We start from the raw sequence: 16793 nt of genomic DNA on the forward strand, positions 1-16793 counted from the left end.
TGTAGCTGGGAAACCGGCCATTAATGTCATATACTAACGGCCGAACATTGAAACGAATGTTGAACTTCGTAAGCAGCGCTTACAATCTGAGATGTTCAAATTTTAATTGTATTTAGTTCGTGGCCTTATCATTTAGGGCTCTTATGTGTTTTGGCGTTTCAGAAATGTGTACAGATTTTAAGTTAATACCATAATCGGTTCTGTGTGTTCACTTATAAAACATAACTTAAGCAGATGCGTTTGTTTTCTCTGACTTAAAACTTTTCCTCAGAGTACTAAATGGTAAACCCACTGAACGTAGAAGTCATGCAAAGCACCGTGACAAGTGAGATCTAGTCGGTAGAAATCGTATGGTTAATATTCAAGTAGACATTATTCTAAGGTAGGGTCACCATGCTAACATGTCTTTGAAGGACGATCCTATTTTAAAACATAATATTACAAACTAAACGACATAAGGTGATGAAACTTTTACTAAATATGATAAATAAACATAGATTTGATACGATAAAATCTGTGATAAATTAAGTAGAATATTTAGCTAACTTATCTACAATATTTAACTTTAAAACTATGGTATTTAAAAATATCACTCTTATTTAATCTACGATGTCTAGCTTTTTAACTTAATTCTAATTAATCTAATAAACGTGTACAAACTTACAATCCACAGATGGTAACCCTACAGTAGAAAATAGACGCCGGTGTATTTTATCTATTCGTGTACCAAGGTCCAACCTAAAAGCTGTTAGTATGCAAATTTGAACATCGCCAGTTGCATTCGAGCGAAATGATGCGAACGCAATATCTTATCCGAGCATAATGGACTTTCGAGCCACAATGTGATCACAACCTTATAAAAATTATAACAAAAACGCATCAACTACTTGTGGTTATCAAACACGATGAAAAAGGTAGATGACCGAAGAAAGTATTGTGGTAAAGAGGATATGATTAAGAAGGTAATTCAGATATGATGGTTGATAGAAATGTATGAAGCAGTACATACTGTGTCTACCCTCTATAGAGGCAGGTTGATGATTATATGGTGAAAATAGAAGTCTTAATACATGTACAAGAATACCACGATTGAATACTCTACAAGAAAAATTTTGGAAAGGAAGGGATGAACTGAATTTTGCATAGAAGAGGATGTGAAGGCAGGAGAAATACTTTTTATTTGTGTACATCTGATCTCTGCTTGGTTCCGGACCAGATTTAGGCATAATTGTGTTCTAGTTAACATAAAAAAATGGTGTTGCTTGTTTGATAAAATAAGGGGCTGTCCTTTAGTAAAATCAGATAAAAATATTATCATGTTTTAATAAGAATATTTAAGTGTTACTATCTTTCTACAATCTATAAATTATTTGATAATAATATGATGTAACGCGATTTATAATATTTTGTATAACGATGACTATTCAGTTACATGAGTAAAAAGAAATGACAGAAAATTTTAAACACAACAATGGTCGCGTTCAGAAATTTTAAATCTATTCTATTAATAAAGCGTAAACACACACTTCTTTGTTGCCTAAGATGTCAGCAATTAAAACATATTTTTGGATATGTCTTTTTTAAATTAATTTTTTTGGATAAAAACCCTAATGTGGGATAGAGACCATAAGTTGCTGCCAACATCAAGGAAGCAAGGTTGTCATCATCTCATGTATTTTTGACATTTGAAGTTTATAATTTGACAAATGTAAACAATAAAATTAAGTTTTTATAATTCCATGCGGGTGACGCAGCACGGGAACGGTTAGTTGAAAAATAAACGTTTAGTAAAGGCACATGTATCATTTATTTTTTATATTTATTACGTAGTAATTTAATAAATACGCAGGTGGAAATCATTGTCTGATATAAAATAAATTTATGAATGATAAGAGTCACACCTTGCAATAATAGCACATACAAAGGAATTATTTTTTGCAATCTACTCGTATATTTGGTATGTTATAAACTTCAATGGCCACGTGCACTTAATGCACGTTGATTTAACATTAATTATTGAATTAAAACTTACTACTTTATATTTTAATGCATTTTTATGTTTTTTTTTTATAATATGAAGTGGCACACGAGCAAGCGGCCACCTAAATCCACCGAAATGGAAAGCGACCGCTGCCCATACACATCCGCAATTGCAGATGCGTTGCCTACCCTTAACTGACGGAAGAGGAGACGCACATAAAGAGGATATTTCCCCTTTCTATGCGTCTCTTCCACCGTCAAATCCACTTTTCCTTCCCATGCTTTCTTCTTAAGAAAAAGGTGGAAAGGGAAAGGGACTAAAATTAGGCCAGAATGTCGAGTTAAACCTATTATTTGTACTTTAAGGCGAATTTATTAGACTTATGTAACCGATGAAACTGCTTATTAGGTAAAAAAAATATTAACTAACCATTCTCATCTGATTTAAATGAAGTAGTCGAAGGAATAGTAAAGAGATAAAGAGATAATTTGGTATAGAATCTAAATAAACTACCGTCCATGCTGTAAAAACTATCCTTAATACAATATCTTGATACATTTGTCGTTTTCAATCTCTTCAAACCATCATGTCTTTATATCTCGAAAAACCCAGAGGTTACCCAATTAAGAGAACACAGGCGCATTGAGTCGCGACATTTCCACTAGCGCGACAAATTACAGTCCGGATAAACGCTAAGTGGAAATAGACACTAACATAGACTTGTGATACAGAAAAAGTTAGAAAAGGCTGAGTTTGCTGCGTCATGCCTTAATTATAAGAACGATAGAACGGTGTATAAAAACTAATTGTGGCAAGAAGTCGCCCGGACCATGTAATGATTACGAGAAAACAGCCGTGACATAGCATTTTAAGGACATTTTCACACTAACTGTGCATAGTAAAAAAAAGTATTCGATCTTAATTAATTCCTTTCACGCAAAATAAAGTCTTACAACAATCAATCAATCACACAATTTTTAACTTTTGTGTAAGAAAAAAATTATTTCGTACTGTAATACACATCCTATGCACATAAAATTACGTAGCTTTTCTTGTAATCTTTTTTCAATTTTTGAGACATTGCAAATTACATTTAAGATTTTTTTAACTATACCCATAGCTATCTTATTGTAGAATATACTATAAATCTTTCTTACTGATATTATAAAGGCGAAAGTTTAGAGGGATGGATGGATGGATGTTAGAATTTGTAGCCTAAACTGCTGAACGGATATTAAAGAAATTTGGCATAAATGTAGAGGATAGTCTGGAAGAACACATAGGCTACTTTTTATCCCGGGAATAGTTACGGATCCCGTGGGATTCATTAATTTAGTTTTTTAATGTTTACTCCATCATTCTGCAACGGTTAAACATATCTTATTAAAAATTGGTACAGATAAAACAAAGTCAGAAATATGCATAAGATAAGGTTCATCCCCGAGAAATGTCCGGTTCCCGAGAGATAAGTAGCTTTTTGTTATTTATATATTTAGTATGTTTTCTAATACCACGCGGGCGCAGCTAGTATTTCAAAAAGCATAGAACTAAACACTTGTAATAGCCAGCGAGCTAACCTAAAACATTGTAGCTTAACAGCTTCCACCTGAAGGCTATTCCTTGCATCAATATAAAGCGAGCAATGGACGAGCGCTTTAGCAATGTACCGTTAATGTTTTACAACAGTGTTATTACAAGAGGTGTCGTTACCATTCGAACCGTGTTCACTTCCTGCAGTCGACAGTTAAGTGTAGTTTAACTGAGTTCACACTTGCCACAGATTATATTCAACTTGCAGGTTAAACGAAGCTTGTGATCCTTCCGGTTATAAATATATATACGATGAAGTTAAAGGTTTAACCTTTTAAACGCCGAAGGTAATAATTTAATAGAGACTACGTGACACCGCTGCGACAATATAGCCACACAAAAGAATGACCTGAAGTGGAAGTAATTCCGCGTTTCGTCCAAAAAGTGTGTGGGCCTAACTAGGAACTACAATTTGGGGGAAAATATGCTCTTCCTCCGTCAATCAAGGGTAGGCAATGCCTCTGCAATTGCGGACATCTAGGTAGCAGTCGCTTAAATAAATAAAGAAACGTATAACACATGCAATATCGTTTTCATATAATAAAAGAATATTGAAATATTGTCAAATGATTGTATCACACTTTTATAATTCTTAGTATAGCTGGTTTATATTTTTTTAATAAGAAAGCAATGACGAAGGATCGTTTAGTGTCAGATTACGAATTCGTCACATACCCGACGTTGACATTTGTGGAACAAAGGATTTTGAAGTTTATGCTGCAAGGTTAAGGTTCAAATTTGTACTAACAATGATTGTTATTGAAGTCCCAATTTCGTAAGAACACAGTAGCATGCGGTAGTGTCAGGTTGCGAACAACGCTATTACATGCGGATGCATTATTTATATTTTAAATACCACAATGTCGGGGTTGACAGGCGACTTAATTTCGCCATACCGATTCCAGTAAGTAGAGAAAAACTGAATTCACACAAAACAGATACGAGTTCTTCAAATACCACATACAATGCATACGGCCAATTTTCTTTAAAATACAGTGAATGATTGAAGATGAAATGGTTTGTTACATCAAAACAATCAAACCAACAACACGGTAGTAATACAAGAATAATTACATTAAACATATCTGTAAGTACAGTCAGGTAAAAAAGTATTAACATATTATTGATTATTTACATAGCAAAGTGCGTGCATTAAAAAGGCGATGATTTAATTATGCGCATGGATCGAGTCCGACGCGCCGTGAATAGTCATAGGTACAGTCGGGGAAAACATCGTTAACGAGAATATAATATGGAGATTGTTATCTGCGATGCCGTAGGCGTGAACCGCGGACACGCCCACCATTTAATTAACAGGTAAGTTGAGCATTGTAGTTACTGTGTAATTAATTATACGTTATGATAAAAAGGGTTATATAAAAAGTAATATAACCTACTATATTAAATGTAATATGATTCACACAGGTATAGTTGAATACAAAAGTGAATTTATTAAAATTTAAAAGCTAACTTTGTATCTTCCATACTCTAATTCTTACTTTTGTATATTAAAATAGACGTTATTAAGAATTATATGGAAGAGTCGAAGTTAAAAAAAATCAATAATAATACAGACATGGAAATTATTGTATAGTCTTCTCTAGTCGAGGTAAGTAATAGACTTTACACATGTCACAAAATAGAATAACCATTAAAACACTTTTGTACAGTATTGTACAAATCTTTCCTAGAGCAAAAAATGCCGCCTGCTGGGAGCGGTTTCCGCGGTGCCTTGCAGCCGCGGCTGGTGGTCAATCGCTTCACTATCGTTGCCAACTTACTTGTATGCACATAAATGAATATATAGTAAGATTTATAACTTTACTTACTTATCTGATTCAGTACAGGTAGATATATTAGTTACTAGCTGTTGCTAGAGACTTCGTTTGCGTGGCAAATAAATAGACAAACATAGCCTATTCAGTGGCTACATAGATATTAATGGGGTAACGTTTTGTAATCGGACCAGTAGTTTTTGAGTTATTTCAGTACATAAAAAGTTCAAAAATACAAATCTTTTCTCTTTATAATATTAGTACAGATACAAATAACGTACACTGATACTATGTGTGTACAAAGGTTAAATATGTGTAGATGAATTGTTTGTGTTTGGGAAAAAACTCGATATTTATTTTACTCTCCGTAGCTTTTCATCGCCGAAACATTTGTTTAAATGTAGTCGTCACTTTTATTGTTAAAAAAATCGATTTAATTGAAGATCCGTTGACTTCAATTAAATCGTTCAATTGCGTGAAAACATGTTTTCACGCAATTGAACTTAGGGGGTAAATATTTTGGATAAAGACCCTAATGTGGAAAAGAGACCATAAGTTGCTGCCAACATTAAGAAAGAAAGATTGCCAAGGTTTGTTATGTAATGTCTTTTTGACATTTGCTATTGAAAATTTGACAAATGTAAACAATAAAATAATTTTTTCATAATTTCATGCGGATGAAGCCACACTGGAACAGCTAGTTTTTATATTATTTAAGATTAAAATAAAAGGAATGGCATTTAGCAAGGACATTAAGTAGCTACTTACAAACTCCAAGTTAGCAGTGCAACTTAAGTGGAAAACTTTATTTTTGGAAGGCAGTCGTAAACCAAATGGCATTCAAGAAAAACTACTAAAACTCACATGGTATCTAAGAATCCATAAACAAAACGGGGTCGTTGACATCAACATTTTTAACACCATGTTAAAGCCGGTGTATTATAAGAGACTACAAACTAGAGACTTTTTATCGGCTGACAGTTTGATCGGGTCAGGCTGGCACCTCTTTACATCCTCATACTTATACAGCGCCTGACTAAACTATTAGTCGATAAGTCAGTAATGTACGAGGGCACAAAAATATTGGAATAATAAATCCTTCATTTGTTTTGTTTTAATGCTAGAAAACAATCAACAATCGCCCTAATTACGGAGGAAAAATTGTAAAGAGATACGTCTCACGATTCGCTTTTTGTTCCTCATATAAGAATTGTTGAAAAACACTCAGTTAAACCAATATTAATTCATTCTGATGATTTATTCTCCTGCCAATACCAAAAATGGTAGCTCAAATACGCATAACAAGAAATATTCATAGAACAATATACTCGTTATATCCAAAAGATTATTATTAACTAGAGTCCTCACATAATTGGAACAAAGGACGCAAAAAACGGTCTTTAACAATGAACCCATTTACCGATACTTTTTGTTTTGTCCTTGACGCTATTCTTGAGTCAGGTAGTTACCAGCTAACACGAAGTTTAAAACTAAAGTTAGTCATAACAAAGTCATTTAACAAATTGTAACGTTAGTTCAAAAAAAGTTTACTCACAAACTTAATATAGCTACTAAAATAACGATTGAAAAACATAATTAAATTGCTTTTTCCTTTACGTATTTATTTCCTGAAACATAAATAACGTCATAAACTTATTAAATTATAATTTAAGAATCTCTACAAAATCTTACCTCATTTAAATTTAAAACAATATAGTTACATCTTATTATTAGCGTAAATAAAGCCTAAATCCTAACCGAGAGGCCGGCAATTTACAGCACATTTGTTAGCATCCTATTATGACCAGTAGCGAGCCAATTATGGACCCCAACACGCACCGACATACACGAGTGTGGTAATAATGATATAACGTTATGCTATACTAACTGTTGCACGCGACTTTGTCCGTGTGAAATTAACATAATTATAAAAATATAGCCTATGTTACTCACAGATAAATTACTTTTATAATGGTGAAAGAATTTTTGAAATCGGCCCAGTAGTTTTTAGGTGACTCAAATACATACAAAAATCTAAAAATACAAATCTCTTTATAATATTGGTATAGAAGTATAGATTAGTATAGATATATAACACAGCTACATAATAACCGCTATTTTACATATAGTAAGTACGAAATTAAGGATCTCTAAATAAAACTTCGATTACTAAAAGTTTATTTGTAATCAAAACCATATTTTATAACAGAATTCTATTGTTCAAAGTAATTTAATGTTTTAAAAATCTACTATCGCCGACACAATTTAAAAGGCGATTTTTAGACAATTGAAATTATTTAAAATTAAAGATTTAAGTTCCTCATAAAACTTTTAGATGTAACTTATAGTCTAAGATTCTATCAGTCTAGTTAAATAATCCGGGGAAGACAAATCATGACAAGTCACGCTTCGAATAAAAAAAATAACAAACATCCCAACAAATTTTAATATTTAAAACACTACAAAGTTCAAATACACCCGCAATTCAAACCAATAGCTTTTAACGCGTTGTAATAAGATCTATTTTCGTTTAATTTATTACATACGATCGTAAACCGGTCTTTGAAACAGGGAACCGGTCCAGAGGTGCGTGAGCTCGTTGGAAAAACGATTATTATTATACTCAGCTTGGGTATACGAAGGGTTGTCCGCGCCTACGTAATCTTTCGAAAGCTTGTTTCGAAACCTTATAGCAGTAGCCGGCAAGTTCGTCTACCCTTGTCATTTTAGCAAACTGTTTTACGTATCAAATTAATAAAAAAATCAAGCGATACAAGAAATAATATAACAATTTCTATTAAATATGCCTTCATATCTGTTTGTACAGTTATCTTAACACAATCATGGATTGAAAGCATAGAACACTTTAATCCGTCTTGTATACGAATATTTTGAAACCATTTTGTACTAACTTCAAAACAAGAACAGTAAAAGTGTTATGTACTTGTGACAAAACAAATAAAATATAAAATAGCTATTGAAAACATTTATGAAACAATGCTCATTGCTCGATGAACGTCAGCTGTAACTATGAACGGACTTCATGTGGCAGCAATTTCTAATTAAAAAGAGTACTACACATCTAACAAATAAATGATGATGACCTCATTGCAATATGGCGGTATAAGATTTATAGGAACAGCGATATTTAAGAATTAAATATGCGATTTCAAATGTACATTTGATTTAATCAACAAAAATAGTAAAGTGTGTGTAAAAAACAATTTAATAAATAAACTACTTCAACTATACTTGAAATTGTTCATTAAGTTTTATTGTAAATAATTAACTACACATTAAAAGTATTTGCTTTATTTCTTTTTACATAAAGCATGTAACATAGTTACATAGTTGGTCATTTTTTTAATTTGTAATACATACCGCTCATCACTTGGACCACACACTAATCCGGGCGCAGTGTCGTCTGAGCGCACCATCGCTAATTATTATTATCGCGCCATGTGGGATTCTGTTCAATACTTCCACAGTTTTACACGAGACATTTAATAATAGCTTCTACTTCTCTATCCATCTATTTACGTGTCTACATTTAGATGTTGACTAAAGAGGGTTAAAAACGTAAAGACTAATTTTAACTTTTGCATTAATTTATTTTTAAAACACAAGAGGGTAACGAGTTATTCCATTCGCCTAATAATTGCAGATTTTAGACGAAAAGAACTTAAGCGGTTGTCAAAGTAAAAATTTTAGTTAAAACGTAGATTATAACAAAAAAAAATCGGTATTACAAATGATATATCGAATATAAGTCTTCAATTTATGCCTGTCACTTTGTCGACTTTCAGACATGACAGTGTGGTATTTATTTCACTTTATCTGACTAAAGACAGTCAAAATTCCTCAACACTTAAGTGCATTTGCGAATTAAGATATTGCAGTAGCTATTTAAGACATCGTCAATCATTCTTCGAGTGATTACTCATTAGCTTTTACCACAACGGCGAAGTATGCGCTGTGTCAGAGGGACAAGTCATGCGTACAGTGACCAACTTACTGATGTTTTTAGGAAAAACCCGTTTTTATAGTAAAACATAACTAAGTACTTAGTGTGAATATTATTAGAAGATTAGATACATTTGAGTGTTGTCATATTTGTAATATGCACCAAATTTTACGAGTATTCTAGAATTTTTGTTGACTGCATTAAAATTTCATAGATACCAGTGTTACATAAGATGAGACTTCGTTTATGTCCCGTTATTGATAAAATAATTTAAGTAGACTATCCATTTTTGTAAGAACATTTGGTGACCTTACTCATGCCCTTGCTGAAAAAAAGTTCAAAAAAAAGTTGGCGCGGGTCTTCGATATTCCAACTAGCGATTTTGCTGCGGCAAAATACCATCCTAACCTTATTTTGATCCACATAAGACTCAATTTAGTATAACTTTTAGCATCATAAGTAAATAATATGTTTGGTTTTTAATTTTTGTATTCATTTTCGGATGCAAGACATTCGTTCCTGTCTCTTCTAGGAACGCCTCATTATACGTCCGCTGGAAGAAATTTATTACGTTACGGTCCAAATCGCCGGCCATTTTGGATTTACTAATTAAACAAATAAAAGCTGCGTAAATAATTAAGAAGAAAAGAAACTTATAAATATTAACATTTTATATACTACATTAAATATATAAAAATAGGTAACATCCAAAAGGTTTATTTGTATAAAATTGAACTTTGAAATCCGAGAACATTTAAAGTCAATCATGTGCCATAGAGTTTCGAATCAAGAATTATTTACACTGCATTTTACGAAAGTCATTGACTTGCGTCATCTAATTCTAGCCGGTTCTAGAGTATAAAAGCTTGTATTATTGATATCAATTACTTGGTTAATAATTTTAAAGGTCTGTCTTACTAGAGGTTCAGATAGCTTAAAAATAAAGTCACTCTCAGATAAGGTAATAAAATCTATCAGACAGTTTACAATTTGGTGGGACAGGCCCTAAGTCTCCGTAAAAACTTTTGAAAAACAATATTGCAGCACTAACGGCTAGTTTCCAAAAGTGCATGACTATAAAGATTTAAATAAATCTTTTCAAAAACAAGTTAAACATCTTTGGTAGAAACTTAAGTGTCCCATGTTGAAAACTTTTCCTTTAATTATACATATATACTAGCTTTCGCACGCGACTTCGTCCGCGCGGAAATAAAAAAAAAACAAATGCAAGTAGCCTATGTGTTCTTCCAGACTATCCTCTACATCTAAACCAAATTTCATCGAAATCCGTTTTACCGTTTAAACTCTAACAAACATCCATCCTTCCAACTAAACTTTCGTATTTATAATATTAGTATGATGTACTAGCCATTCCGAAAATAATTAATTTCTAGTAAATAGTTTTACAATATATAAGACCCAAGCTGTACAATAAACTATATGCATTGAAGTAAACGAGATTTATGTGACACAAAAAGCGGAATTTCAAAGAAATAACTAGTAAACAATTCGAATGGCGTACATATGGTAATCATGATTTACTTCGAATGGTATTATTCTATACATAAACACAAAATAAGTATGTCTGTATATAAGATACTAGCGTTTTTCCGCGACTTAATCCACGAGAAATTCTTCACTTCGATTAGTTAGCGCTTACAATCCGACACGTCTAAATTTTAATGAAATTTGGAGTTCAAACTCATAATTTAAGACACCGTTACATAACTAAATATCCTTTCAATATTGCCCTGTCTATAATCTCTAATTACGTGTCACATGGTAGAAGGCAATAGACATTGTACATCATTCAGTATGCTGTTGCCGCGCGTAATACAACACGAGCGCATTAGCATTCCGACTCTCGCGCTGGTTCTCATAGCGTGCCGCACGCTGGTACTCGCCTACGTAAAGCTTACATGGTATTTATCCACATTACTATCTAGAACTGTAGACAAACTAACATTTGATTAGGCATATCGGTAATCATACTAATATTATAAACTAGCGCCGCGCGTGAATCCGTCCACGTGGAATTTAAAAAAAAAAGTGGCCTATGTGTTATTCCAGACTATCCTGTACATCTATGCCAAATTTCATCGAGATCCATTAAGCCGTTTAGGCCACAAACTCTAAGAAACATCCATCAAAACTTTCGCATCTTACTATTATTATAAATACGACAGTTTATCTGGATGTTTGTAGGGTTTACTTTTGTTTTTTTTATTCCACGCGGACGGAGTTGCGGGCCAAAGCTAGTTAACATCGAAAGTTGTCGTCTGTTCCATCATTTTCACCTGTGATAGCATGATTTTACCTAAACTGTCTGATCTACCAAATAGACTATAACTTCAAGAGTGAACCCACACTCGGAGTATTTTATTACTTAAGCAATACTTTAATGTGAATTTAATACTAAATGTATTGAGACATTTGTCCTCGAAAACCAAAATATTTCATTGTATAAAACATAATAAACTTTAAACAGATATCTAATCTATACTTGTAAATCCCTCATAGATTAGACAAGATTGAATAATTCTTACCCCTTTACGTTAAAGAAATTATACTAACGAATTACCACACGAGGCGTAACGAACATACATACAGCAAGTATTCACGTCTTTAAACAATAATTAGCCACCATGGTAGCATTGAGCGTAGGAAATGCGATTAAATGAATAATTCATAAAGTATAGCCGAAATAAGAAGTCCGTCCGTTTCTCAGAACACAAACCGAGTTCCAAGCGCCGGTTTAACGTATATCTAACGTTAAGAATAAAGGTCCGGTAATGATTATAATGGAATGAAATAAATGCAGTCAAATACGTGTATACAATTACAAACAAGAACTTGTTGCTGATCGAATAAATTTTATTTAATCGGTTTGTAATGTTGTTTAAAATGTAAAAGATTATATTAAAAAGTAACAATAGTAGTATATATGCAAAAAATTAGAAAAGTATATTAACAAAATAAGTATGTTTTAAAAACTATTTTGTCTACTAGCTGTTGCTCGCGACTTCGTCCGTCCGATAATATATTTTTAACGGTAAAATAATTTTTTAAAACCGGCCCAGTAGTTTTTGAGTTATTTCAATACACACATAAATACAAAAATAATAAACCAGGAGGTACAAACTTCGATAGTTAAGTACTGCAATAGACTTACTTACTTAGAGTTACTTAAGACCGCAAACAGCATTAAATTATATACTTACTCCTATAATTACTTCGGTTAAAATTAAATCGATAAAATAAGAATTCAATAATTACCTAAAGCTTTTAAAATTTAAATGTACCAAAATACATAATAATACTCACTTAAAGCCTGAAATACAAAATTAAATTTATTAAATAAAATGGATCTAAGTGTCTAAAACATTATTTAAAACTGCAAAATAAAACGTTGAAATACGGTTTTCGAATTGTCGACTCACGACCCAGCTTGTCGCATTTTACTGCGCGCCGTAAAAAACAGAAAAAAAAGGATTTTTCTGAATTACATTTTTGTTAAAAAGAATAAAGGCGTTATAAATAACCCACGACGGTTTTTGTATCCGACAGGGAACGGCGAAATTGCAACTAAAAAAAGGACAAACAAAAATGTAGCTATAAAACTTTTAACTTGAATTTTTTTTACTATTTTTGGTATGAAAAATATTTATTGCAATTTTGTTATTAAAATTCAAACAAATCTATCTACGGAGATTATATTAAAAATGTACATAACTAGAAACATTGTTACCGCAAAAAGTGTAGCTAGAAACATTAGCTAAACACGTGTTTAACACTTTAACCGCCACAGATGGATATCTGAACATCAAAGTTGCATGTTTCACAACAAATAATAATGATAGAGATATGCTTTCGGTATAAGTTACTATTTATTGATAAAGAAAGCATTTCGGAAGCCTACGTAGAAGAATGTTTCAATAGGCAAGATTTGTTAAAAATCTGCGCCGAAAGTGAAAAGGTTGACTTTTTTTAAACCTTATACTCAACAGATATCGATTTAATCTTCGGAAAACCCGGAAAAAATACTGGATAAATATAAAAAAAACTTAGCTCTATTACTTCTGTTTTCCAAAGGGTATGACAGGGATAAAAATGTGTTTCCACTATGAAATTCTGTGGTAAATGTTTGTATTGTAAATTTCGGCACTACAATTAGTAATACAAAATAAGTAACGATTCTTATACCAAATTTAAAAATGACAAATATTTTAATACGTATAAAACATGTTACAAGAGCGAGCCACCTTTATATCAAGCAGGTGCATAAAGCTTTTATTCTTATTTATTGAGGGAACATAAAAATAAACGACCAAATGCCATCACAATTATTGACAATGTCTTTTGGACGTCATTTGTAACCGACGGGAAATTTTCATAATACCACACTATGATCACTATTTAGTACTTTTAATTTTTTTATCTGTACAAACAAGCTACAATTTTATTATCCTGTACAGCACATGTATAATATTGAATTTAAATATCGAACATAATTTTTTTACGGAACCTGAATTTTTGAAACCGACTATTCTCCAATAGTTTTTTTTAAATGTTTTTAGCTTAACTTCAACATAACAGTTTAGTAAGACCATGTATACTCCCTAAATATTATCTACAGCAGAGATTTGATTGCATCCTATAGGTTTCGAATCTACAGAACCGACTGTCAGTATTATTTAACTGTTGGGAAACTGCTTTATCTGTGGACATTTCTAGTTTTTTATATTCTGCACTGAATCGCAGAAAAGCTTTTCTATACTAATATTATAGAGAAAAAAATTGTTTGTTTGATTGTAATGATTAGGCTCAAAAACTACTTGGCGGATTTTAAGAATTCTTTCACCGTAAGAAAGGTAACTTATCTTTGAGTAACAAAGGCTAAATTTTTTCATTCCTTTATTATTAATTTTCCACGCGGACGGAGTCGCGGGTAAAAGCTAGTATCTAATAAGATTAATTTTCTCTCTGTTAATCAGAAAATTTTTACTTCGAGACAACTATGCGTATGCGTCTTGTAATCCGCCCAAGCATTGTTCTATCGTTTTGAGGTTACAACAAAAATGTAAGCGTGCGACGTGACAAAAAAATAGTTTAGTTTTCGAGTTTGTCTGCAACAATCATATCATTCTTCTGAATAATATTAATATGGATGAATGGTTCTGTATTTAAGATAAAGACAATTTAACGTTTTGATACATAACTATATGTTTAAAATTATGATTAAGGTTAAGATATATTTTATTGTTTCATTTTTTAAAGTTTACATTTAAGCTGTAAAGTTTTAATGTTCAATGTATTGCATAAGTACATTTAATTTATTATCTGTAAAGGTCCTATAAATTATTATATAGAAAGTAAAGGTATATTTGCACTTTTATACAATGTAATTAAGTTGCCATTTTAAAAAATGGAACATAAATTATACTAAAACGTTTATGATTTTAACATAAAATGAACCTTTCGTTTAAATTCGCTTTTATAGTATTTAACCTCCAGTTATTAGGGCGTGAAAATGGCCACTACAAGATTCTAGATTATATTCCCCAACAGTCCACTTGTTGAAAAATATTTAATGAAACCTTAACTTCAGTTTGAATTATTAAAAAATTTAAGCTAATAAAACAAACCCGGCTGTATTTATTGCAAAGTTAATTTGGCGCCAAATTAGAAAAAAACGGGAGTGATGCTAGAAGCTTCTTTAAATTAACGGCAGTTGATATTGATTTTCATAGCGAAAAATCAAATAATAAGAACAAATTTGTATTTTAAAGTCTCTAAAATTAAAGTATTAATCTGAATATTTAATTGTTATTTATTACAGTAATAAATTACTAAAATAAGGCACATGTGAACGAAAAATGATTAGCTTAAAATCTGAGCGTTCGAATTGATTTAGGTAGCCATTTTGTATTTTTTTCTTAGATACCATGGACAATATTTCAGAATAATTTACAATAAGATTAGTACGTAGAATAATTTTTGATATAAGATAAAGAAATTTTAACAGCCTATTAATCATAATATTACTATATAAACCAATATTTTATTTGATTAATTATTTTTCAGCCCTACATTAAATTGTAAACGAATATATGACGAAAAATTACGGTAAAGTTTCAATAACCGAACATTATATGAATGCAACTTTTGGCGGGAACGTTAACGTTGATTATTTTGAGCATTTAAAAAATCTAAAATAACGGACATCTAACAACATCCGTTTGTACTATTGTTTTAAAACTTGAAATATACTCTCCGTGCTATTGAGTCTGTTAAAAAAAGTTAATATTAGTATCATTTATTACGTAAATCATTAAATTAGAAAAACGACGTTTTTGTTTATTTTTAGCATTGTCACTTTACAAAAAACGATTGTTATACAAGATTAGGGTAGTTGCATTGTAACTGTGCAATGCACGTGTTAAATAAATAAATTTGACTTAAAATTGTTTGTTTTATGATTATTGTAAGTAAATTAGTTTATAACGACAGTTTAGTAACTAAATGAATAGGGTAGGTACTAAATATTCTACTGTGAATTTTCGGACAAAAAAGACACTGTTTTGATTAGTTTCTTGTTACAAAACTTTTAAGTGTTTTAGGTTATTCAAGGTGTTTGTTTTTAATTTTTATATTGATTGCAAATAGATGCAAAGTTCACCGTTCACGCGGCATGATCATTTCACCGGGAACGATAACGTATTTAATTATATTATAAATTACCCGACACACTTCTCAAGACTGATAACAAACGCCGACGGCGCCGAATGCACATAAAACGAAGTGAAACGACGGATGTAGACATGCAATGATTCAAACTAGTGTGATTGTAAAACGGCGCCCTTTTCTAACCAATGTTATGGTAACAGACCACGGGCCAGTGACCCTTCAAACGCTGATGAGCCATAATTAATCGGCCGGCACATACCTAAACACGACGGGCATGGCGCTGTCCACGCGCCGCGAACTCCAAAAACACGTTCAAAAACGCACTTTGTTTAACACAACACGCACGTTACATTCTCGTTATCACACACTGTCGTCGCTTGTTGCACTCGCGATGCACGTTATGTTGTACACTCATTATTTTGTTTATCGGCAGTCGTTCGGGATCGGGCGGCGGGCATGAAGCGAACCGCAGCCGTCCGAGCGCCGCGAGTCTACTGCAAACAACAATGGTGCGACGCGAGAACGAGCCGCCACTAACACAGGCGCGCTCGCACGCACACAGCCGCGCCGTGCACCGACATGCGCATATAAAAAACCAACGATCGGTATGCAGACGTTCGGTTTGAGCAGGTCCTCGGCTTGACGCTGTTTTCGTCTGCGGTTCAGGGTGGCCAGTACGCATTAAATTATTCCCAAAATTATAAAAAAAAATTCAAATGTTTTGTTGAAATTTCATGTGAAAAAGAATTAATCGCACTAGAATTATTATAACTTTTAGATTTCAGTGATTTTAAAA

The 16793-nt window shown here is 32.3% G+C and overlaps 1 protein-coding gene across 2 annotated transcripts in view; it reads right to left on the bottom strand.

The window, feature by feature from the left end:
* Positions 1–16510, bottom strand: part of LOC106111393 (protein pangolin, isoforms A/H/I/S) — a 123658-nt gene extending 107148 nt beyond the window's left edge. For both annotated transcript variants that reach the window (XM_013293459.1, XM_013293458.1), the window contains exon 1: positions 16257–16510. The gene's annotated coding sequence lies outside the window, so the exon portion shown is untranslated. The remainder of the gene's footprint in view (positions 1–16256) is intronic.
* Between the last annotated feature and the right edge of the window lie 283 nt (positions 16511–16793).

Source organism: Papilio polytes, unplaced genomic scaffold (genome assembly GCF_000836215.1).
Source record: "Papilio polytes unplaced genomic scaffold, Ppol_1.0 DF824169.1, whole genome shotgun sequence".
NCBI lineage: Eukaryota > Metazoa > Arthropoda > Insecta > Lepidoptera > Papilionidae > Papilio > Papilio polytes.